The sequence below is a fragment of the Mobula birostris genome, chromosome 5 (assembly GCF_030028105.1).
Source record: "Mobula birostris isolate sMobBir1 chromosome 5, sMobBir1.hap1, whole genome shotgun sequence".
NCBI lineage: Eukaryota > Metazoa > Chordata > Chondrichthyes > Myliobatiformes > Myliobatidae > Mobula > Mobula birostris.
Genome location: NC_092374.1, coordinates 45,707,613 through 45,733,634, shown reverse-complemented (window position 1 = coordinate 45,733,634; position 26,022 = coordinate 45,707,613). Strand labels below are relative to the sequence as shown.

General features: G+C 40.6%; 1 protein-coding gene across 5 annotated transcripts in view; it reads left to right on the top strand.

Moving 5' to 3' along the window:
* Positions 1–26,022, top strand: part of LOC140197677 (adhesion G protein-coupled receptor L3-like) — a 587,218-nt gene that overhangs the window by 110,089 nt on the left and 451,107 nt on the right. For 4 of the 5 annotated variants that reach the window (XM_072257983.1, XM_072257978.1, XM_072257984.1 and 1 more), the window contains exon 2: positions 24,414–24,520. The exons of the other annotated variant lie outside the window; for it this stretch is intronic. The gene's annotated coding sequence lies outside the window, so the exon portion shown is untranslated. The remainder of the gene's footprint in view (positions 1–24,413; positions 24,521–26,022) is intronic. 5 annotated transcript variants of the gene reach the window in all.

The window sequence follows — 26,022 nt, the reverse complement described above, 5'->3', positions numbered from 1 at the left end:
AGTTAGTACCTCGACCAGCCTTTAAGGAAGTACGAAGCCTAGAAAAGACAGGATGGAAACAAATGGGAAGTGTGATAGTTTAAGAACTGAGTGATCAAAGCATTTGAGCTTTTCTCCATTTGCCTCATTGTAATCCCCATTTGCCTTGCACCAATACTCTTCATAATTTTATCATCATGATTTCTTCTCTATCTTTTCCTCTTTCTTTAAACCTTATTTTTATGGTCTTGTGAATCCTTGCATGCAGTGATATCATTACAACCTTCCATGTGATATGATGGATTTCTAAATACGATCAACACTAAACTGGAAAATGGAAAACAAAAAAAAATGGGACGAGGGTGATTTCTCACAGCTGTGACCTAACTTATTGAGTATTTCCAGCATATTCTGTTTTTATGGAGATGAACCATTAACTTTATATTCTGCTGATGCTGCCGAACCTGTTGTACATGATCATATTTCTGGTTTTGGAAAGAACCTGTCCACACCATTGCCAGATCCTTTTCGCAGTTTCTCATTGTGGTGTTTCTTTTTTTATGTGTCACAGAGCATTCCAGCACAGAAACAGACACTGTGGCCCAACAAATCCACACTAACCATTGAGCAGATATCTCATCTCTGATCCTATCCTAATCTATGTTGTTCTCAATAAATTTCACACAACTCCTCATCTTACATTCTACCATTCACCTGCACACTAGGGCAATTAACAATGGCCAATCAGCCTACTAACCTGAAAGCTCGTGATATGGGAGGAAGCTGAAGTACCTGGAGGAAATCTGCACAATCACAACATTTTTCGAGGAAGTTACCAGGAAAGTGGATGAAGGGAAGGCAGTGGATATTGTCTACATGGACTTCAGTAAGGCCTTTGACAAGGTCCCGCATGGGAGGTTATTTAGGAAAATTCAATCGCTAGGTATACATGGAGAAGTGGTAAATTGGATTAGACATTGGCTTGATGGAAGAAGCCAAAGAATGGTAGTAGAGAATTCTTTCTCCAAGTGGAGGCCTGTGACTAGTGGTGTGCCACAGGGATCAGTGCTGGGTCCATTGTTATTTGTCATCTATATCAATGATCTGGATGATAATGTGGTAAATTGGATCAGCAAATTTGCTGATGGTACAAAGATTGGAGGTGTAGTAGACAGTGAGGAGGGTTTTCAGAGCCTGCAGAGGGACTTGGACCGGCTGAAAAATGGCAGATGGAGTTTAATATAGACAAGTGTGAGGTATTGCACATTGGAAGGACAAACCAAGGTAGAACATACAGGGTTAATGGTAAGGCGCTGAGGAGTGCAGTAGAACAGAGGGATCTGGGAATACAGATACAAAATTCCCTAAAAGTGGCGTCACAGGTAGATAGGGTCGTAAAGAGAGCTTTTGGTACATTCGCCTTTATTAATCAAAATATTGAGTATAAGAGCTGGAATGTTATGATGAGGTTGTATAAGGCATTGGTGAGGCCGAATCTGGAATATTGTGTTCAGTTTTGGTCACCAAATTACAGGAAGGATATAAATAAGGTTGAAAGAGTGCAGAGAAGGTTTACAAGGATATTGCCAGGACTTGAGAAACTCAGTTACAGAGAAAGGTTGAAAAGGTTAGGACTTTATTCCCTGGAGCGCAGCAGAATGAGGGGAGATTTGATAGAGGTATATAAAATTATGATGGGTATAGATAGAGTGAATGCAAGCAGGCTTTTTCCACTGAGGTAAGGGGAGAAAAAAACCAGAGGACATGGGTTAAGGGTGAGGGGGGAAAAGTTTAAAGGGAACATTAGGGGGGGGCTTCTTCACACACAGAGTGGTGGGAGTATGGAATGAGCTGCCAGACGAGGTGGTAAATGCGGGTTCTTTTTTAACATTTAAGAATAAATTGGACAGATACATGGATGGGAGGTGTATGGAGGGATATGGTCCGTGTGCAGGTCAGTGGGACTAGGCAGAAAATGGTTCGGCACAGCCAAGAAGGGCCAAAAGGCCTGTTTCTGTGCTGTAGTTTTTCTATGGTTTTCTATGGTTTTTTCTATCCAAGGTTGGGTTTGAACCCAGGTCTCTGATGCTGTGAAATAGTGGCTTTACTGTTAACAGCGCAGCGCTACAGCAAGTTAAGGATAAAAGCAGGGTGGCTCTCAATCACTATTAAGTACCCTGATCTAGCTATTCCTCAGCTCTTGCAGATTATGTGTGAAGTTAATGTCATGCTGTGGAAGACTGAATGCTGTATTAATAAGTGCCTTCTGTAAGACTGGCACTTGCTGTTCACAAATCTTGCTGCTATTCTGATAATGATTCTTTGTAGATGTTTACCACAGAGAATTGTTGAGCCATCTTTTACCATTTATATTTTCAATGCCAATGGGCAGAATGGAGTTTTCAGCTCTGGGTGCAATGTGGAGTTTTTGTGACAACTCCCGACTGACTGATGATGCTTGTAAATGAATCCATGTGTACACAGTGAACAATAGACTACTTCTGAAATAAATAAGGACATAAATGTATTACATGAAGGCTTCTGATCAAAGATCCCCAAACTCTAATCCTGCCTTAATTGAAAGTCTGCTAGGCTTTGTCTTTGATCAGAGCATTAGAAAATGGAGCTGGAGAAGGCGAAAGACCTTTGAGTCTGCTGTCTCTCTCAATAAGGTCGTGGCTGATGCTGTGTCTCAGTTCCCAATTGACATTCAATCCTACATTCTCGAACTCCCCTAGTGTCCAAAAACCTATTAATCTTGCCCTTCAGCTCACACAGTACATCTGTGGCCTTTGGGGGAGAGAATTCCAAAGATTTGCCCTCCTCTGAGTAAAGTAATTTCTGCTCATTGGCTCAAAGTGACCAATCCTTTAACTTGAAGCCATGTATTCCAGTTACAAAGTTTTCAAGCTCTGAATCTTCTGAACTGTAGTGCTTATTAGGAGCCAGTCTTATTTGGTCTATCCTGAGTCTGCTCAAATTGGTAATTGATCTGGTCAACCTCTGTTGCACTAAGTTCTGGGCAAGCATGCCAATCTTAGATATGGAGATGAAACTGCACAGTCTGCATCTGCAGCAGATTCAGATTAGTTTATTCCCATTTACGTCATGGTGCAATGAGCTTCTTTACCCACGTGAGGCTCTTAAAGAAAACAGTATGCACGCCAATTATAAATACAACAATAAAGATAGCAATGGATGCAAAAAATGACACTAAGATAGGTGTGCAGACTGAAGTGATAATAATGGAATGACAGAGGTAGAGCTAAAGTATCAAACAGAAGATGGCAGCTTCACTGGGAAGGGGATATAAAGTCTGATAGCAGTGGGGAAGAAGCTGTTCTTGAGCCTGGTTATGTGGGCTTGCAAGCAAACGTGGTCAACAAATCATCTGCCTTCCTTTAACGCAAGGGTTCCCAACCTTTTTTATGCCATGGACTCCTACCATGGTGTCCGTGGTCCCCAGGTTGGAAAGTTTAATAATTGCTCTAACTTTATATTTACTTTATCGACTTTGGGAACAAGCTCACCAGGACAGATCGCCCTGCATGGGTGCTCACCATGCATCACATTCAATGGTATTCAGAAAGCAAAGTTTTTCACTCTATCTCCGTAATATGACAAATAATAAATCAATTACCAAAAACCAGAGCAATGGATGTAAGTGCACAGTGTTGCAGGACGAATGAGAACACTTCACACAGGCCCACTGGAGCTGTGATGTTGCTGCTTTCACTGCTGAAATACTCCTGTTTTTTGTTGTTTACCCAGTCATGATGTCTCAGCTGTAGCTCCCATCATTCAGAATTAAGATGCCTTTGGAGCAGTTTCCCAGCCTTTTCTTTCCTTAAACTTCCATGATTTCTATCTTCCAGCTTCCTGGAATAATGTGATGTTTGATACATTTTGATTTATGTAGGGCTGCAGAAAATAGGCAAAGGCCATAATGAATAATTAGCCTCTGTTTTTGCCATGGAAAATGACATAAGGAGTTCAGAACTAGGAAAAGTAAATGGGGAAGTCTTGATGATATTCTGCATTACAGTCGAGCAGGTGCTGGATGTCTCGAAAGGGAAGAAGATAGACAGATCTCCAGGGTGTGACCAGATGTATCCGAGGCCAGTATGGGAGGTTAGAAAAGAAATTGCAGGAGCACTGGTTGAGATAGACACATCATCGTTAACCGCTTGTGAGGTGCCAGTGGACTGGAGGGTAGCATACGTGGTGTCTTTATCTAAGAACGGTGGAAAATAACCTTGTGGGAACGAAAATCTGCAGATGCTGGAAATTCAAGCAGCACACACAAAATGCTGGTGGAATGCAGCAAGCCAGGCAGCAGCTATAGGAAGAAGTACAGTTGACATTTCGGGCCGAGACCCTTTGTCAGGACAAAGCTGCCTGGCCTGCTGTGTTCCACCAGCATTTTGTGTGTGTTCTGTGGGAACTATAGATCAGTAAGTCTAATAGCTGTGGTAGGTAAGTTACTGGAGAAGATTCTGCAGGATAAGATTATTGTACATCTGGAAAGAAAGGGCTGATTAGGGGTAATCAGCATGGCTTTGTGCATGGGAGATCATGTCTTACAAATTTGCTTGATAAATCTTCTGACGTGACCAAAGAAGTTAGTGAGGGTAGGGCAATAGATATTTTTTATATGGACTTCAGTGAGGTCTTTGAGGTTCCACATGGTAGGCTGCTCTGGAAGGCCAGATCACATGGAATTCAGGGAGATCTACACAATTGGCTTGATGGTAGAAAGCAGAGGGTGATGATAGAGGTTGCTTCTCTGAACAGAGGCCCATGACAGAAAGTGTGTCTCAGGGCTTGGTGCTGGGCCCATTGTTGCTTGTCATCTGTGGAAGTGGAATCACACATAGATAAGGTGGTGAAGGCTTTTGTCATGATGGCCACCATTCTCTAAGTCAGAGCACTGACTGTATAAATTTGGTGATCAGAGTGCAGTTGTACAGGATGCTGGTGAGGCTGGTATTATGTCTGTTTTGGGTGCCCTGCCATAAGAAAGATGTTATTAACCTGCCAAAAAAAATTTACAAGGATACTACCAGGACTTAAGGAGCTGAGTTATTGGGCAGGCCAAGGCTTTATGTCTTGCTGCATAGTAGACTGAGAGTTAATCCTCTAGAGGTATATAAAATTCATGAGGGATATAAAAAGGATGAATGTACTTTATCTTTTCCCCAGAATTGGTGAATTAAGACCTAGAAGGCATAGACTCAAGGTGAGAGAATAAATATTTTGGAGGAACTGAGGGGTGATTTTTTGCACAAAAGTTCAAAGTTAAAAATAAAATTATTTTTAAAATACATGTAGGTCACTGGATATTACACTGAGTTTTGTTTTCTTGCAGGCATTCACAATGATGTGGAATGAGCCACCACAGGAAGTGGTTGAGGCTGGTGTAATAACAATACTTAACAGACAGTTAGAGAGCGGGAGAGAGATAGAGGTATGTTCTGGGAAGGTTCAGAAGGTTATGGCCAAAAACAAAAATGGGACTTGCTTCGAATAGACATCTTGGTTGGCAAGGAACAGTTGGGCCAAAATAGCCTGTATAAACTCTGACTGGTCCATAATCAGCAATTTGGAAAGATCTGCACTAAGGTATTCATTTATCTACTAGTCTCTTGTCATGTGAGAGACTGGCTTTCAAGGCTAGGGGATCTATTGGCTTTTAGTTCTCTTTATTTCTTCCATTTGTTCTCTTTAGTGGTTTTAATTGCTCACCTTAATGATTCTGTTAATTGCTTTACATTCCTCTCTGAAATCCATTATTCCTGTTATGTTATTGAACTTTCTATGGTTAAAACTAAACAAATAATGTTATTGTATCTTGCCATTATTCTTTTGACATGGTTTGAACTTTATGTTCCCACTGATAATCAAATAACATACAATATAGCAGTTACTCTTTTGTTCAATTGATTAATTATGTGAAAACCTAAACTAGACTTCGGAGTTGGACTTTTCAAAGCTATGATTGGTATCTTATGATGGCATAGAAAATGAGGCCTATTTGTTACATTTCCACTTTATCAAGATTTTCCAAATGTTTGTTAACCTATCAGTAAAAGTCTTGAGAGTACAGAAGGAGAGGTTGATTTTTTTAAAAAGTTATATGTATGAAGGATATGAATTTTAATAAAAATTGAGTCAAAAAAATGTTGAAAAGGCACAAAAAAATGCTTCTGTACAGATCCGAATGAAAAATGGAATATTGTGTGCAGTTTTGGTTGCCCCATTCCAGGACAAATGCAGTGGCTTGAAGGTTCAAAAGAGGTTTACCAGCATGCTCTCTGGACGAAAGGATATGGACTATATTGGAAAAGTTTAAGAAGCTACTGGAGTTTGGGGGATGTGGCTGAGAGGTGAACAGGTGGAAATTTATAAAAGTTAGGGGAGGCATAAATCTTTTTTTCCTAGGGTAGAAATGTCAGATACTAGAATGTATAAGGTAAGATGAGAGGTGAATGTCAAAAGAAAAGTGTAGGACATGTTTTAACACAGTGGTAGGTGCCTGGAATGCACTGCTAAGGTAATGGTGGAATACAGATACAATAGTGGCATAAGAGAATTTTAAATACACATATGCAGGGAATGAAAGGATATTGATCACCCACAGGCCCAAGAGGGTTAGTTTAACTCAGCATCATGTTCAGCACAGACAAAGTGGGCCAAAAGGCCTGTTCCTCTATGCTGTATGGTTTTGTGTTTTTGCTGTCAGAACCTGAACTCAAATTCATTGAAAATGTAAAGACTGAGATTTAAACTGTTGATCTCTGCTGACCAACAGTATCTGCGTTCCACCAACAACTAGAAAATCTCTATATCCCGCTTGACTGCACATGGTAATTTGTCGGAGGAGTGAAATTACTATGGGTTTCCTGCTTCAGATTGCTGAGAATTGTATCGGTGACAAATAATTCTCTCCTGAGTATTTTGTTCTGCCTTTACTTTCCTGCAGTCAAGTGCCAGAAGAATGCAAGGATTAAAAGCAAGAAGGCAGCCAAGATAGGAAATTTGATTGTGTGACATAGGACACTTCCGTGGTTCACAAGTGTACATGCTGGAAGGGGTTTGTTAAAGATCGGAAATGGTTTACTTAAGATGAAGTAGTTGAAAGGATTAGCTCTGGTAACTATCACAAGGTATTGGTTGTTTGTCTTTTTGGGACAGGAATCTGGGATGCAAAAGGCCAGTTAGAAAATAGGCAGTTGCATCCAAATAAAATTTGCAGGGAACCATGAGACTGCAGATGCTAGAATTTGGATCAGTAATCAATTAGGAAGACAGTAGTTCTTATGCAGGATTTCAACCACAAACATGGACAATTCCTTTCGCCCACAGATGCTGCTCAATTGTTGAGTTCCTCTAGCAGATCAGTCCTAAAACTGGAGGAATTAATTTAAGGTTATGTCCTAAGATGTAAGCAAAATTATGTAATAACGTACTTCCAGATATTGAATGTTTTGTGTGTTGGAAAAAATATTAGAGAAAAAATGATCTGCACAAAACAGTAGAAATTTGCTTGCTTAATTATGGAGCAGGAACGTTATCAGATCCTGCAATTCTTCGTCCCTTTGTCACCACCCTCTCCAGCACACTCTGTACCACACCACCACATACCCTCCAGCCCCCAACAATTTTACTTCCTCTACAACAGGGCTTCCCAACCTTTTCTGTGACATGGACCCCTACCATGAACTGAGGGTTCCATGGACCCCGGGCTGGGAACCCCTGCTCTAGAGTGATGAGAACTGCTTTATTTGTCAACTTGATTAGACGTGCAATGGAGAGTGAATGTATACTCGAAAGTTATATGGTTACAAATATGGTCATTGGAGATACTTTTCTGTTGTAAGTAACACAGAAAACATTAATGATGCTTGTGATATTGGCATTGCTAGTCCTAATCACGGAGCATGGAAAGAGGCCACTTGCCTCAACACGTGAACACTGAGCACTGGGTAGTCGTCCATATTAATCCCATCTCCCAGCACTTGGCCCATAGCCTTTTCTGTCTGGGTGATTCATGTGCTCATTTAGGCACTTTTTTAATGCTGTCAGTGACTCTGCTTCTACCACTCTCTCAGAATGTGTATGCTAAATATTCACCACTCTCTGGGTGAAAAAATGGGGTCTCTCAGATCTCTACCCTAAATCTGCATTCCCAAGCTTTATTTGCATCTAAGTGGAAAAGTTCCCTGCAATCTATACTATCTATATCATGCATAAGTCATATTCCTCAATGATATATGAATCTGTATTATACATAAGTTCATATACTTTTCTTGACCACCTCCTCTCCAGGAAAAACAGACCAAGCCTCTCCACTCTCACCTCATAACTGAAACATTTTATCCCAGACACCATTCTAGTATAGGTTGGCAGATCTATATTGACTGCATTTAGGAGTAAATTGCACTGTGGTGATGACTAAAGACGTATACATACTAATTGGGATGAAAATACAAAGGCATTGATAGATCTAAGTTTATTTTTGCAGTACTGTATTTTGACAGCTTTAGGGTCACTTTTACATTTTTTAAAACTTTTTGAATGATCCATTTTGGGTCTCCTTGTTTAATCACCCAGTAATTATTGCATTCCTGTGATTGTAGTGTTTATTAAACTTCATTGCAAAATGTACACTTTGCTCCTTTATGTTCATGGGTATTTCTTGCAGTATTTTCTTTCCTGTGCAGAGAACTGGGCTTTTCAACAGGGAAAAAAATGCTTGTGTCCAATTAAATCAATTGTTTCCCTTTATGGTAGAAGTTCTGAAGAGATTTTGGTTCCTTTTTATTATGAGGCAGCCAATGTAATCGTCATTGGCTGTCAAATCCATTGAGTATGTTAAGAACAAGATCAGCTCCTGTTTATGATCTTGATGAAAGTCTTTGATTGTATCAATTGTGAAGCTTTGGGAAACTGAGGACCAGATTTAGCTGGCTCTTGGAGATCAGTTGAGTACCTGAGGTTTCTTAATGATCAGATAACTGCTGCTGTTGTCTGTGATATCAACACATCACCCAAAACACAGATATGTTTTTCCCCTCCTTTCCTGTGTTTATTCTTGCCTTTTTATTGAAGATTATCTCCTCACCAAAATTGGTATCAAACACAGGAATGATAAAAAACGCTCTTTAATCTTCAACTCTGCATGAAGACTGGAGTTTCCAAGGTATTCGTTACTGATCTTCAGCATGCAGCTGGCTGGCTTCCTTGCTCCAGCTGTGAATGACCTTCAAATGCACTGAGTCTTTACGCACAAACTTACTGAACTGTAAGATTCTCACTTAGTGTTGAAGACTAAGATAAGGTGGTTTTGGTCTTTGTACAGGTCATCATTGAGAGACATACATTGGAGATGATTGGACATTCCAATTACCTCAGTAGCTACATCTCTGAAAATTGACAGTGAGATTTAACAAAGGAGTTTCTTTTGAAGAGATTCCATAAAAACATTTTAACTGACTTGTGTCCTTAAGGTTTAAAATGCAATTTTAGTCACTTTGGGGGAAATTAAAGGACCCTAAAATGGCTAGGGTAAACAATTACCAGTTCTGTGGAGGCCTCATTCATTATCTTTCAGATACATGGAGAGTTTCCACCATCATGTCAAGTGTGAAGATCATTGCTTCTCTGACAATATCTTTACTGAAAGCAATATCAAAAGCATTGAGGCAGTAATTCTCATGCACTTCTCATGGGTTAGATATGTGTGGATGCCAAGTTCTCATCTTGTCATAGTAACTTCTCTCTGTTCACCAACTATCAGAGATCCGACAGTGATTGGAAGAACTACCACAAAGTCACACTGAAGGCACATCCCAAGAAAAGGCTCATTTTCCTCACGGGCTGGCTAGAGAAACCCATCAATTTGTCTCAATGGTGCCAATAATGAGACCAATAGATGCTATATTGGTGGCTATTTATTTATTTTAGTCCCACTGATTCTGTGTCATTGCAGAGAATTGTCGCCACACCTTAGAATATGAAAAACAGCCTTCTCTCCACATTGCTGCCTTTGTAAAGCAGCCAACATAATCAAAGACCTTCTGTCTTCTGCCCACCAACCCCCCTCGCTTCCCCCAAACAAAGACAATATCGGAGAGCAGATACAACAACCTGAAGCACGTATTACTAGTCTCAAGAGCATCTTCTTTCAGAATATTGAATGGTTCTCTAGTACAATAAGATGGGCTTTTGACCTCACCATCCATCTCATCATGGCCTTGCACCGTATTGTTTGGATACACTGCACATTCTCTGTCAATGTAAATACTGTATATTTACCGTATGAGTACTCAGCGATTCAGGAACAGCTTCTTCCCTTCTGCCATCCGATTCCTAAATGGACATTGAATCACAGTATTTCTGTTTTTGCACTTTAAAAGAATCTATTCAATATACATAATTGATTTTAAAAATACAAACATGAGGAAATCTGCAGATGCTGGAAATTCAAGCAACACACACAAAAAATTCTGGTGAACGCAGCAGGCCAGGCAGCATCTATAGGAAGAGGTACAGTCAATGTTTCATAATTTATGTATGTATTTATTTATTTATTTATTTTTTATTATTTTCTCTCATTGCTAGCATTGAACTGCTGCTGCTAAGTTAACAAATTTCACATCACATGCTGGTAATAATAAACCTGATTCTAATATATTCTGAATTCTGTTATTGCTTCTCCATTGTACTACTTTAATCTACAAATGTGATGAAAATATCTGTCTGGATGGCATGCAAAACTGTTCTTCACTCTACCTCAGTGCATGACACTAACAAACCAATTTATGGTGGTACAGTTTCATTTCATGTTTTTCTGCTTTGAAATTCTAACTGACATTTTTGGTAAATCCTGCATTTCCATTTTGTGGGAAGTTAATGGAACCTTGGAAGGACAGCAAAGTGGTAACTATACCAGTTTTCTGAAGGTCTCTTTCACTGCCTGATGGACGAGACCAATGGAATTTTGAGTTGAACATATTTAGGTATTTGTCTGATTAAAACAACTTTCTTAGCTGCCAGTGAACAGGCCAGTGATTGAAAACCAGCTTGTTGCTGTTTTAAGAGACATGCAATTGTATCAATTGCTGTGTGCCTTTCAAGAAACTTTGTGTTAGTTACTCTTGTGCAAGTTAAGTTTCAATGCCCCATCTCTCTGATTCTGTCACTGTATGAAAATTGTGCAATGTTGGGAAACTGAACTGAAAGAACTGATTTTATTGTACGATCCTAAGGAATATGTTGGTATTTGCATGAGGAAAGAAAGTGACTTTGATCAGTAAGGACCCTCACAATCTGGGATATGTCACCTTCTTGTTACTATCTTTGCGGAGGAGGTACAGGAGCCTGAAGACTCTCACTCAACAATTCAGAAATAACTTCCTTACCTCTGCCATCACATTTTGAATTGTCCATGAGCATCACCTTGTTATTCCTTTTTTGCGCTATTTATTTCTGTGATTTATAGCAATTTTATACCTTTGCATTGTACTGCTTCCACAAAATATATTTCACCTTATTTTGGTCAGTGATAATAAATCTCATTCTTAATGTGGAAGCCTGCAAGCTTTAATTGTAACTGGTATCAAAGGCGTAGTTCAATGGATAGGGATTGGGAACAGCAAGCATGCCTGTCAGTTGAAATACAGTATTTTATGAGGTCAAATTTTACATGCAGGTGGCAACAAAGACGCCTTGTTACAGTTCTGAGAAAAGATTCAAGGTTTAGAAAACTGTGGAATTCTCAAGAGGACTAAGAAATATTTCAGACCAGTGGCAAAACAATGTGCTTTGAAGTTTAGTGATAATAGCGCAAAGCCGTGTTGCAGGGAGGTTGACTACGATGGATTTGCAGACACAGTTGCCTAGTCTGCTGCTCACCGCTAAAGTACACCCCACATTCTTGCATTCATTAGAAGAGATGTATTGCAGAAATTTGTTAAAGTAGGTAACGTTTTGGGCTGAGACTCTTCGGCAGGACTGGAGAAAAAAGATGAGTAGATTTAAAAGTTGGGGGAGGGGAGAGAGAAACACAAGGTGAGAGGTGAAACCGGGAGGGGGAGGGGTGAAGTAAAGAGCTGGGAAGTTGATTGGTGAAAGAAATACAGGGCTGGAGAAGGGGGAATCTAATAGCAGAAGACAGAAGTCCATGGAAGAAAGAAAAGGGGGGAGGAGCACCAGAGGGAGGCAATGGGCAGGCAAGGACATAAAGTGAGAGAGGGAAAAGGGATGGGAAATGGTGAAGGGGAGTTGGGAGCATTACTGGAAGTTTGAGAAATTGATGTTTATGCCATCAGGTTGAAGGCTACCTAGACGGAATATTAGGTGTTGTTCCTCCAACCTGAGTGTGGCCTCATCACAACAGTAGAGGAGGCCATGGATGGACATATCAGAAGGTGACTAGGAAGTGGAATTAAAATGGGTGCCCACTGGGAGATCCCACTTCTTCTGGCGGACAGAGCATAGGCTCTTGGCGATGCAGTCTCCCAATCTACATCGGGTCTCATCGATTTCCAGGAGGCCACACCAAGAGCACCGGACACAGTATATGATCCCAACAGACTCACAGGTGAAGTGTCACCTCACCTGGAAGGACTGTTTGGGGTCTTGAATGGTAGTAAGGGAGGAGGTGTAGGGGCAGGTGAAGCACTTGTTCCACTTGCAAGGATAGGTGTCAGGAGGGAGGTGAGTGGGGAGTGACGAATAGACAAGGGAGTTGCATAGGGAGCACTCCCTATGGAAAGCAGAAAGTGGGGGGCGGGGGAGAAAAGATGTGCTTGGTTGTGCGATCCTGTTGGAGATGGTGAAAGTTGCAGAGAATTATGCGCTGAACGTGGAGGCTAGTGGGGTAGTAGGTGAGGACAAGAGAAACCCGATCCCTGGTAGGATGGCTGGAGATTAGGGTAAAAGCAAACATGTGTGAAATGGAAGAGGTGCATTTGAGGGCAGCGTTGATGGTGGAGGAAGGAAAGCACCCTTCTTTGAAAAAGGATGACTTCTCCTTTGTTCGGTAATGAAAAACCTCATCCTGAGAGCAGATGCGATGGAGACGGAGGAATTGAGAGAAGGGGATGGCATTTTTACAAGCAACAGGGTGGAAGAGGTATAGTCCAGGTAGCTGTGAGAGGCCATGGGTTTATAATAAACATCACTAGATAAGTTGTCTCTAGGAATGGAGATAGTAAAATCAAGAGGGGGATGGAGGTTTCGGAAATGGAGCAGGTAAATTTGAGGGCAGGGTGGAAATTGGAAGCAAGGTTGATGAGCTCGGCATGGAAGCAGGAACAATGCAGTTGTCACTGTGGCGTAGGAAAACTGGGATATGGACACCAGTGCAGGCTTGGAGCATAGACTTTTCCACGTAGCCTGCAAAAAGGCAGGCATAGCTTGGACCCACGCAAGTGCCCATGGCTGCACCTTTTGTTAGAAGGAAGTGGGAGGAGCCAAAGAAGAAATTAGAGTGAGAACGTTGCGCTAGACGGGGGAGAGTGGTGGTGGAGGGAAACTTGTTGGGTCTGGTGTCCAGAAAGAAACTGAGAGTTGTATAGGGCTGGACATCCATAGTGAAAATAAGATGATCAGGGCCAGGAACCTTGAAATCATTGAAAAGATCCAGAGCATGTGAAGTGTCACCGATGTAGGTAGGAAGGGAGTGAACTGGGGGGGATAAGATAGGTATGCAGATAAGAGTTCAGTGGGGCAGGAACAAGCTGAAGCACTGGGTCTCCTGGACCAGCAGGTTTGTGGATCTTGGGCGGGAGGTAGAAACGGGAGGTGCGGGGTGCAGGAACTATGAAGTTGGTGGCAGTGGATAGGATTATCCCTGGAGTCAATAAGGTTGGTGATGGTGTGGGAGACAATGACCTGGTGCTCCTTAGTGGGATCCTATTCGAGGAGTAAGTAAGAGGAGGTGTCTGAGAGTTGGCGCTCTGCCTCTGCAAGGTAGAGGTCAGTTCGCCAGACTACTGCAGCACCTTCCTTACCTGTGGGTTTGATGGTGAGGTTAGGATTAGTGCAGAGGGAGAGGGGAGCAGAGCATTCAGAAGGGGTGAGGTTGGAATTGGAGAGAAATATTTCATGGTTGATCTCTGTCACTTGAAGGGGTCCCTGTAACCCAGAGATTTTTAAAGAGAATCCAGAAGTTTCATGGCCACTTTAATCTGAACTTTTAAGGCACTGCATGTTAGAAAATAAGTCAAAGTTTTCTGATGTAGCAGAGATTCCCAAGAATGGTTCCAGAGATGAATGGTGTTGCTTTATGTGAATAAACTGGAGGATTTGATATTCCTCTCTCTTTGGAGACATCTTATGGAGATAATTAAAATCATAAAGGGTCTAGAGCAGGTGTTCCCAACTTTTTTAATGCCATGGACCAATACCATTAAGCAAGGGGTCCGTGGACCTCAGGTTGGGAACCCCTGGTCTGGAGAGTAGATGGAGAAACTGTTCTCACTGGTGGACAAACAAAGAAATAAAGGTGATAAGACAAGGGTGATTGGTTAAATATCTAAGAGATATTTATCCCTGGATGGTATTTAGCTCTTCATGACTAGCAATAAGCAATTAAAGTCTGATATCTAAGTGCTTCAGAGAGAAACTGAGTAAATACACGAAATGGCAAATGATGAAGCTAAAATGAACTCCTGCCTTGTGTTCCTGTGATTTTAATTGATTAGTTGTATTTTAAGTTCATGATTGCCTGCCCGAGGTGTTTAATGGGTCATATTTTAGCTCTAGTTGATCAGGATGACATCCTATCCTACTGCAGTGTCAAGGGTCACTGGAAGAGTATTTGATTAGTATGCAGTGGTATAGCACTTATATAACGACGGTGAGATATACATGTCATTGGGCCAATAATGCCCTCCATTTTGCTGATGTATTAGGCTCTAATCCAGCACAACTGAACTTTTGATGACAAAGAGCACCACCTGGTTTTGCTAATCAGCCATGTACGTGCATAAATTACTGCAGTTTTGACGAGTGTAACCTGGCCCATTTTCTCTCTGTCCTTAAGGTCAGATGGAATGTGTGAATTTGATCTAACAAAAGCTAGATTGAGAAACTGGCAGAATCTCAATCCACTTCTGCTTGCATGAATTTTCATTCCTGACTGTATCTTAAAGGAATAGAATTGAAATATGTATGTCATTGGCTTGTACATTGTGTAGTGCTTGTCCTGGCGGCTAGGGCTGTCATCAGCGTGGCATATGTACGTATGCTACCCTTTAAGGACTCCAATAACATTGACTTGTTATTTAACAGCACTCCATTTTTTTCATGTTACGTGTTGATCTTGCTGACCAGTACAAAGTCTTAAACCTGATTTAGCTGGCACTTGCTTTCTTTGACCTTGAGTTTTAATGGCTTTATTGGTTGGGTGTTGCTGCTTCAGTTGATAATAATTGAAGGTACAAGATAACAAATGGCTCCATTCAATATGCCAGTAAGCATTTGCTTTTACATCTGCATTGAATTTAAATCGTGATGCAATGGAATTGAAAAAAAATGATTAACTCCTCCCATCAGTATAACCCCAGGTGAGCAACAAAGGATACCAATGTTGCCGTAAAAGGCACAACAATCCCAATCAAACTGCTGAGCAGTAAGTGTGGAGGCCCAGTGCATGAACTGTTGCAGTTTTGACAAGCGCTGCCTCATTTAGCATTTGGAAGTTGTAAATGCCAAACTGCATCTTGCAGGATTGAGGTATGAATGAGGTCTGTTCTTTGGCGGATGTATCTACACTTGAAATGTGTTCCTTTATTTTAACTTGATTTTTGCATCAGATAACTTAGTGATTTATTTGAGCAGGTACAAAACGATTTAAATACTCTATATTATTTAACAGCAGTTAAATTTATCCCTGGATTGTATTTAGCTCTTCATGACTAGGTTAACTTCAATGTAACAGCGGAGGGAAAGAATGCAAGCCATGCAAATTGTTATCATTCTTACTTACCAAGTTTATTTCTGCTAATATTCCCTTTTTGTTCATGACTTTATGACTGAGGAGTTCCATGTTTCCATCAATGGTTTTCGTCCGTGGTTTAATATCAATTAAGGACTACCCCATTTTATTCTATTGTTTATTGTTGTCATAGGCATACATAGACAGGGTATAATTGAAATGAAAATTCAGCTTTCAGCAGCACTGTACATGACAAGATGAGGACAAACAAGTTTAATCACCAACAAAATAAATATGATGACGGAAGTGCAAGATGAAGTGGTGCCAATCTGGCTGGCAAAGGGTGTATACTACGCAAATATGTTCAGAGAGAGCATAGATCTGATTTTCTGTGTGACTTCATTTTTTTGCTTCCCATTGATACATCTTGCCCACTCGACCTGGGCATCTGGGACATTAAGGCACACTGATGCCACTAGGCCTTGTTTCCTGAGCAGAGCTAATCTGGAAAATTGACCTTCTATACCTTCCCCAGTTTTTTCATGCTGGAAATCGAATTATGGAGTGAAGCATTAAATGCATGTGTGAAATTTCAGCTGTGTTTAACACTAAGGATGCATACCTGTAAGTCTCTAGTCATGAAGCTGTGGACAAATAGAAAATATTTACTCAATCTGTTTGAGTCAAACTGATAATGAACATGGTTTCACCCCCCTCACCACCCCAGCCCTCCCTTCCACCCCCTCTTTTTCCATCTCCCTCGTCTACAGCAAAGGGAACCAGTGGTAATTCTATGTCTGAGGTAGTTTGTCCCCATATTTTATACTTTTGATTTGGCACTTGTGTAGATGGTGAATGCCATTTCTTGACCTCTAGGCTTATTGAAATGTGTTTGAGTCAAAGCAAAGGGAAGATGGGGTTGCAAAATCTTCTTTGGCTGATGATTTTTTTTTAAAAGATAACATGGCCTGAGTTGATCATATTTTTGTTGTACAAAATCGCTTTTCTCCCAAATATCATTAACCAATTAACTGAGTATGGATTCTGCTAATCTATTGTGGATTTTGTTGCCAGACATAAAGTATAATGCTGCAGGCTGTTTTTAAAAATAACCTTGTTTAGTGAAGGTAACCAGATCTGCATATTTCTGACTCAGTTAGGGTTTGACTTTAATTTACTTGTGGCCCTTATTCTGGAACATTTATTATTTTGCTACTTCTCTGTGAATTCTAAAAGAAATTAGTGATGGTTCACACGGTGTTGCAGGGTGAGAGATTCAATGGCCAGTGACTGTAAAGTGGATGGAAATGATAAATTCAGAATGTCTGGAATTCACTGAACACTTTAACTTTGATTTGAGCTCTTCATTAAAACTAAGGAAGCAGAATTCACTTGGATGACGTGCTTGAATGCATCATTGTACGTGTTTGGTGCTAACAGCAAAGCAAATTACTTCAGTCTCTCAAAACCTATGTGACTTTCATTGCATCTGTCAATGGAAGTGAATGCTTAACTTAGCAGTCGGTGAGCACAAATAAATCTTGTCTGTAACCAATTACCAGGATACTATAATCAAAACTATCCCAAGAACATTGCATAACCATGATGGGGTTTGGTGGTTCAAAGCTTCAAGTCAAGCTGACATGAGTTTCAGTTGAATGAGCTTGTGCTTTCTTTGACCTTCAGTGATTGCTGTCTGCTGAAGCTGTAAATAAGTCTGTGTGTTCAAGACAGTGCGTTTATTAAGTTATCTGAGTAATGACTCATCGCGTTTTAGCATTCATGGCCTCTGAGATGGTAAAGATTTTGACTAAACCATTTTTAAGGTGCATTGACTTGAATTAAAGAAACTACTCATTATACATAAATTTACGTTTTGCTGTGTTGGTTGAGAAAATACATTTTAACAGGTCTGTTAATTTTTAATTAACTGAGTGATAGCAAATTTCTATTTTTGTCCAGCCATCTGGAACTCTTGGTTGCTAGCCGCTTAAATGCCCTCACCATTTCTTCATTGACCTGTCTCCTTTGCCAGGATGAGGCTGGATGCAAACAGAAAGAGCAGCACCTCATATTCTGTCTGGGTAGTGTACAACCCACTGATAATGAACATTAAATCATCCAGTTTCACATAATCTGCTACCCCCCTGTCCCTTTCTTTCTGATCTCCCCTCTCCTACGTCCTTGTACTCCACCTCCCAGGTTCTTTCCACTCCCCCACCTATTCTACTTGCCTATTGTTCGCACACTACTCCCCATTTGACCTTTCCCCCACTTTGTCCATCTGCCCACTATACCTCCTTACTGGGTTTTGTTTCAGTTTCCTTCTCAGATCCCATCACCATTAGCCCTTTTCTTGCCTCCACTTAACCACCTCCCAGCCTCAATTGCTATTCTCCACCCTTCCATCCCCCATCAGATTCTGTTGCCTATCGCCCTCCTTATCCAGATCCACATATCACTTGACAGCTCTTGCCCCACCCCTCCCCTTCTCCTCTTTATACTGGCTGTCTCCTCTCAACCCTTTCAGTCCAGGTGAATCAAACTCTTCAGAGCTCAGATGAGACTGTTCTTCATACTTTGTGATGTAGATTTTGGCCGGTTTTCAGTTAAAAGAAAGGCTGGCACGTTTCATCGATATAACTGTAGATTGATAAAAGTCACTTTAATGACCTTTCTTGGTGGGATCTAAAACAATATTTCATCTTCCAGCAGCAGTTATTTAATAAAGGATTTTTGTGCAGTGACTGTGACGAAATGGGTGAGCAAGTGCAGTATGAAGTTGCCCTCGTGTGCACTAGCCATCCTCAGTAGTGAAAGTGCTGAGATGTGGGACCCAGCTCAGTGTATCAAGGGAACCAGCCTTCTCTAGTCTCTGTGTACTGCTGCATCAGTAAAGCAGCCAGCACAATCGAAGACCTCACTCACCGTGGAAATTCTCTCTTCTTCCCTTTTCCATTAGCAGAAGGTACAAAAGCTTGAAAGTGTGTACCAGCAACTCAAGGGCAGCTACTTACCTCACTATCATTAGACTATTAAGTAATTCCCTAGCACGATAAATTGACACTTGAACTATCAATCTACCGTGTAATGATCTTGCACCATGTTTCCCTGCATTGCACTTTACTGTAGCTTTTACATTTCATTCTGCATTGTTATTGTTTTCACATGTTCTACCTCAATGCTCTGTGTAATGATCTGATGTGTATGAACATGTTTTTCACTGAGACTTGGCATATGTGACGTAAAGATGCCTATTCCAATCCCAAATCTCCTTTGGTATCTGTATTCTACCAAGATTCAGTGATTCTGTATCAAGATTAAATTATATGTTATATTTAAGACAATGTTGATCATTTCATACTAATATTCTGAAGCTGGTAGTGGTTCTTAGTTCAACTAATTAGCATTTCTGCTTAGAGAAGAACAATTTATTTGACCAATTGAATGCTTTAACAGAGAACCATTCAGCCCATCAAAGCGGCGCTGGATTTTCAATACTATTTCTCTTTCTACCAAAAACCTATTCCCTTTGTCATTCTCCTACCAGTCACCTACTCGAGGGGCAATTATGAGAGCAGACAGTTTAATAACCAGCAACACATCTTTGGAATTCAAACCCTTTGGAGGAAAGCCATGTGATTGTAGTGAGAACGTGTAAACTCCACAGTCAGCACTGGAGGTCAGGATTGAATCTAGGTCATAGAGTCATAAAGTTCTAGAGCACTGCAGCACAGAGACGCCTTGGCTCATCCAGTACATACCAGTCTGGTTTTCTGCCTAATCACATCTACCTGTATCTAGTCCATAGCCCTCTATACCTGAGTAATCCATGTACCTATCCAAACTTCTCATGAATGCTGCAAGTGAACTTGGATCTACCACTTTCTCTGGCAGCTGATTCTGCACTTGAAGCACCCTCCGAGTGAAGAAGCTCCTCAACAGATTCCCCTTAAATATTTCACATTTCGCCCTAAACCTGTGACCTCTAGTTCTAGTCTCTCTCTACCAGAGGCAAAGAAGTCCTGCAGATATGTATGTTCTCTATACCGCTCTCATTTTGTTTACCGCATTGAGATCGCCCCTCATTCTCCTGTGCTCCAGGAGATAAAGACCTAAACTTTTTAACCTTTCCCTGTAACTCGGGTCCTCAAGTACTCTCAACATCTGTGTAAGTTCACTCTGTGTTCTTTCAAGAATTGGCTTCCAGTTTGAGATGGTGCTGGTGAAGCACAGTGACGACTTGCTGGCAGCAAACAAAACTATTACTACTTTATGAATCTCACTTTTTCTCTGAAATCATCACTGCCACCAATAGCCTGTAACTTCCCTTTTGGAGTTGAGCTTTTGAACCACCTGTACAACTTGGAAACTTTGTGGTGTGAACTGAAGTCTGGAAAGTGCAGAACAGTTGCGGCGTGGCATGTATGGGCTAAATTGAGGTTGTGGGGCCCGGCCCTGAGAATGGAAGTCAAGCCAATGTTTGCCTTTGCTGGAGTGGACTTGAGAGGGGTCAAAGTGGCAGAACCGAGGTGGGGCAGAGGCAAGGCAGCTGGGCGCAGGCCCAAGAGCCAGGAACGACTCGCTCTTTGGCTGATTTCTTCGCTGGGCTAGATTCAGACGATCAGGCTGAATCAAACTGGCAGGGCTCAGGCCCAAGAGCATATCGAAGCAACAGGGTCTGGGTCCGAGAGCGAGGAACGACCCAAGGTTTGGCCGGTTTAAGCACCGGACCAGCTTGGAAAGACTGGGATGTCAGAGCCAGAGGCGACGGATGGGCCGGTATTCAGTTCAGTGCTGTGCGAGGTTTACTTGTCTCTGTGCTGAACTAAGGCTGTGGCCTGCAACTAACAGGCTCCGAGATTGGCTGTGACTGGCTTTGTGGCTGTTGACTCACCTTCAAGAACTTCAGTTCTGAATATTATTTGCTTACTTTTATTCTTTGTTTTGTAGCTGCCTGGAAGGAGACAAATCTCAAGTTTTTATATAGTATACATACTTCAATAATAAATGTACTTTAAACTTTGAGCTTATTGTTGTCTTTCCAGTAGGTAGGTGACTGGAATTGCACACAATAACCCAAATTTGGCCTCACCAATGTTTTATACAACTTCAACGTACCACCAGCTCTTGTACTCAGTGTCCTGATTTATGAAGTCCAATGTGCCAAAATCACTTTTATGACCCATATACATGTATTGCCACGTTCAAGGAATTGTGGATCTGTATTCAGTGGTCCCTTTGTTCTGCTGCACACCTTAGTGTCCTACAGTTCAGTGTGTAAGTGTTAACTTACTTTGTCTTGCCTCATACTTTTCTGCATTAAATTCCATCTGCCATTTTTCAGCCCGTTTTCCCAGCTGGTCTGGATTGCGCTGTCCACTATGCACCCATTCTTGGTGTCATCTGCAAATATGCAGATCCAGTTCTTCAGCTTATTAATATGTACGGTGATGACAGACCCAGCACTGATCACTGTGGCACACTACTAGTCACAGGCTCCAGGTAGAGACAACTATCTACCATCACTCTCCATTGAATCCAATTAACTACGCCAAGCAACTTAACCTTCTGGACAAGCTTCCCATGCGGGACTTTGTCTTGTTGAAGTCCATGTAGACAATGTTCATTGCCTTTCCTTCAGTAAGCTTCTTGGTAAACTCCTTGGGAAAAACTGTAAGATTGATTAGACATGATCTGCCATGTACTAGAGTTGTGAAGTAGTGGTTCTACATGCTGCCTCAATGTACTGCCCTCATGATGCTTTAAGCTGTACTGTTCCATCAATCCCCTTCCTTGATGCTGGACACATTTTGTGTAATTTGGCAGGAAGTACCTTACCTTGGAAAGTGATCATCATGCACCAAGACACCACGTTTCTCACTGTTCTTGTAGCTACAGTATTTAAGTGGTGATCAGTGATAGCTGTCGGGATGTAGATGGTTGAGGGGTTGATGTTAATCATGTATTGGATGTTGTGAGGAGGTGGATACTCCCTAATGACGAAAGTGGTAAATGTTTATTAGTGGTGCATGGTGAATACTGCTTCTTCATTGTCAACTCACTGTACAGTTATGCTACCAATTTCTTGACCCCAATAAATGAAAAAAATTGAAAATAGAATCAAACAATGCAAAATCAACAGGATATGTCCCTGCTTTTGACCTTGGTGTGGAGGGAAAGTTTATGTAGAAGTGGGTGGAGATGGTTGAGTCCAGAACTCTACACTGGGAAATCTCTGGTAGTGTTTTCTCAGGGCTTCCAACAACTGAAACCATATTTCTTTGTGCAACATACAAATCTAGGCAGAAGAATTTTTCCTTTATTTCAAACATATGGGCTTTCAGATGGTCATTTGCAGGCTTGAGGTAATGGACATTCTCTCCCTTCTGTCCTCAGGAATTTATGACTCTTCACCAAGTTTAGATCAATATTTGTAATGAAGTCTAAACAATCCTGGTGAAAACCAATGAGGGGTGATGTAAAGGTCATTTAATGTTGTCCTCCATCACTTTACCACTGGGTATAAGCAAGTTCAAGTTTACTGTCATAGGCCAGCATACATGTGGTATAAGTGCCATGGAACTAAACTTTTACAGTAGCATAGTACTTGCACAACAAGGACAAGAACATCAATATATTTGATCCAAATTACAATGAACTTACATATATGCAAAGTAAGCAGTGACATCAGTGCAAGACAAAGAAAAATTGAGAAGAAAAAACAGTGGTGATGAGAAGATAAATATTTGGATTAGATTTGTCCAACTTTTTGTGAACAGTACATGATTTTTTTGAAAATTGGAATCATTTTGAACCTCCCGTGCCTTATTGAGTTCTTTTTTACTTTCTTCCTAGTTCTGATGATGTATCGTTGACCAGAGCATTAACTGTGTTTCTCCTTCCATATATGCACCCTGACATGCTGAGCCCTCCTAGCGTTTTGTTTTCATATTATGAACATTGCTTTATATGCTCTTTGTCATTGTAGCTTCAGTAGATAATTTTCTCCCAGTAGTGAGCTCCAGAATTATTCAGTTGGATTCCATTAAATTCCACAGACGTGAGCATTTGTTACCAGATCTTTTTTCCAGGCCGATGGACCATTCTGACTATTCTTGATCAAATTTTTTGACTGTTACTGTATCCTGGGCAGTTTATCATGGCTTTGGAAGTTTATGACTCTTTCAATTTATATTTCACTTGAATTACATCTTCTCTTGTGCAGAGTTTTAATGCAGTGAAACTTTGTGCTTCTGATGTGCTTTTGTTTTTAAAATTTCAGCAGGTTTACCTATTTTTTTGGCAGTACTCTTCATACTTTTATGCATTCCTCACCATTGTATCTTAAAGATTTCCCAAGACTCTGTCAAGATTACTCTATTCCTCTTATTTCTCACATCGGTTAGTTCTTGCACTAGGGAAGACATACAAGCACCTCAAAATTTCATGGTTAATCATTCATCAGCGAAGAAATCTTTTCACTGATGCTGTATTATTTCAAAGTGGGTGGGTTACTTTAGCTTCTGAAATTAATAGCTTGCTGTAACTGTTGGGAGTGGAATTATGTACTACTTAGCTCTCTACAAGTTCAAATAGAATTTGAATGGAACTCAACATTGGGCTGGTTGTGGCGACCTTAACTGATGAGCACAGTAACATAGTGTATTGCTTTACAGCACCGGCTGACAGATTGGGTTCAATACCTGCCACTGCCTGTAAGGAGTTTGTATGTTCTGCCCATGACCTTGTGAGTTTCCTCTGAGTGCTCCAGTTTCCTCCCATATACTAAAGACATACAAGTTAGGGCCAGTAAGTGTAGGTATGCTATGCTGGCGCTGGAGGCATGGCAAGACTTGTGGGCTGCCCCCCAGCATATCGCAGACTGCGCTCGTCGTTGATGCAAACAACACATTTCTCTGTATGTTTCGATGTATATGAGACAAATAAAGTTAATCTTTTAATGAGATGTTCAGTATCAGAAAAAATATTTGATATTGCATGTTGGTTCAAGGACTGATTATATTTAAATACATTCAATGTGAAAAGACACAACTAAACTGCAAAGCCAACCATTCCTACATTATGCAGTGTCGGGTCCTTGATGGTTAAATTCTCAGATGAAAATAGAACGCATTGTCAATGTTTATATTTCACCTGCCTCTCATAATGTGTATGATTGAGTTTTCCATGTATTTTAATCTGAATTATTGTTGAAATACAACCTTGCTTTGTATACTACCAATTTTGAGCTAATCATCAAAATTTGAATTGTATTATTATCAGTAGACATTATAAAATTTGGTTCTTTTCACATGGAGGGGTATTGGAATATCATTGCTGGAATTTATTTCTCTTACAAAAGGTTATGTTATTTAGTGTCAATCCTTGACTTAAGTTCTCAGATCGAAATAGAACACATTCACAATATTTACCTTTGATGTGCTTCTCAACGTGTGTAATTAAGTTTTGCACTTATGTTTTTTAGGTGTTTCTCATCTGTCTCAAGACTATTTGACTTCAGTTGCCAAGGAATTGATTTGGTCATTTGGCAGTGACCTTTCTGCATGATTATTTCAATCATTTGGGATTCAGGTCAGTATTACTTATTGGTATGGCAAACAAGAAGCTGAGTCTTCTAAATATGATCCATCTGGAACTGATCTGCTGAAGTGAGGGTTGGATTTTAATATTGAATTGGAAAAATAGACAGTGTAGTCTGTAAGCATGCTCCAGGCTCTTAAATATATCAGAGGTTTATCCTATAAATTTGTGTGTATAAATTGGCCAAGCAAGGCAAGTTGGAATTACTCTTCATGGTAGCAGAGGAGTTGAGGGAAGTGGGAAGTTGATCTCTTTGTTGTTTGATTGGCTGTTGATTTCTCAGTCAAATGTTGCTGTGTAGTTCAAGAACTTGGTCTCCTCCAAGTTTCAGTTTATTTGTTCTGGCACTGCATGTTAGTCTCTGTTAATTAAATGCCTCATGAAAACAAGCACTTGTACAGTTGAAATTTAACTGGTTCACTGTTGAAATGCAGATGATCCTAAATTATACTACAGAATTTCACATTCAAGTCTCGCAGCTGAGATGTTTACTTGAACTGCAGGGAATTTTGCCAGCAGGAAGCAATAAGCCATGGTTAAAGGTGCCAACTGTAGTTAGTTATTAAAATTGTTGAATAGGGGATTAATCATGCTCCAAAATATTGGGAGCTGATTGAAGATTTATATGTGGCAGAAATGTGTTGTTCTACCTGTCTGTAGTTAAGGGTATTGATCCCTTAAAGATGGCAAGCAGGAGAACTGAATGTGTCTGATATTGCTGGAAAACGATCTGAAATGTTCTTGTTAGCTGAGAGAAGGCTGGTATTTTATGCAGGTAAATATTCAGTAAATATTTTAAATATTCAATAAAACTTCTGCAATATAGACTTTACCCCAGTTCCTATGTTCAATAATCAGTTTGTACACCATTAACATTGTGCAATATTTACCGTTTTCCTTTAGGATCATTTTCCCACCATAATACTTGGAGGGACAACTTAAATCAAGATCTTTTTTATGAGCTTATGTCAGATTTGGCTTATAAAGAACAAATCTGCTTTTTTATGATACATAATATCTATTCTCCAGTAAATCTTCCCACCGTAGAATACAGCAACAGTAAAATAATGTGGTATATTTAACTGCTAATTCTTGTGCTGTGCTGGAAGTATGCTTTCTGTTACTGTCTTTGGTGGCAGAGTGAAGATTTAATCATTTGCACTCATCTACCATTTTTCTATGGGCTTAATATTTGCTCTATCAGTTTTGCAAGTTGATTGATAGTACCGTGAACTCAGCCCCCAGACTGAATTGATTTGGAAATGGCAGGACAATTAATCCATTCAGCAAATCTCTGAAAATAAATTAAAATTTCATGAAACCCATTTTACTGGGTGTCTCTGGAAATGCAGCTCTTTAGCTCCTTGCTAACAGCCACTGGATTCCGCAGCAGGAAACTCACCTTTCTCAGGCTTCATATTTCTATGGTGTATTCACTTCGGTCCCGCCAAACCCGTGAGGTTGGGATGTCTCACCCACTCTAACCCTGGTTT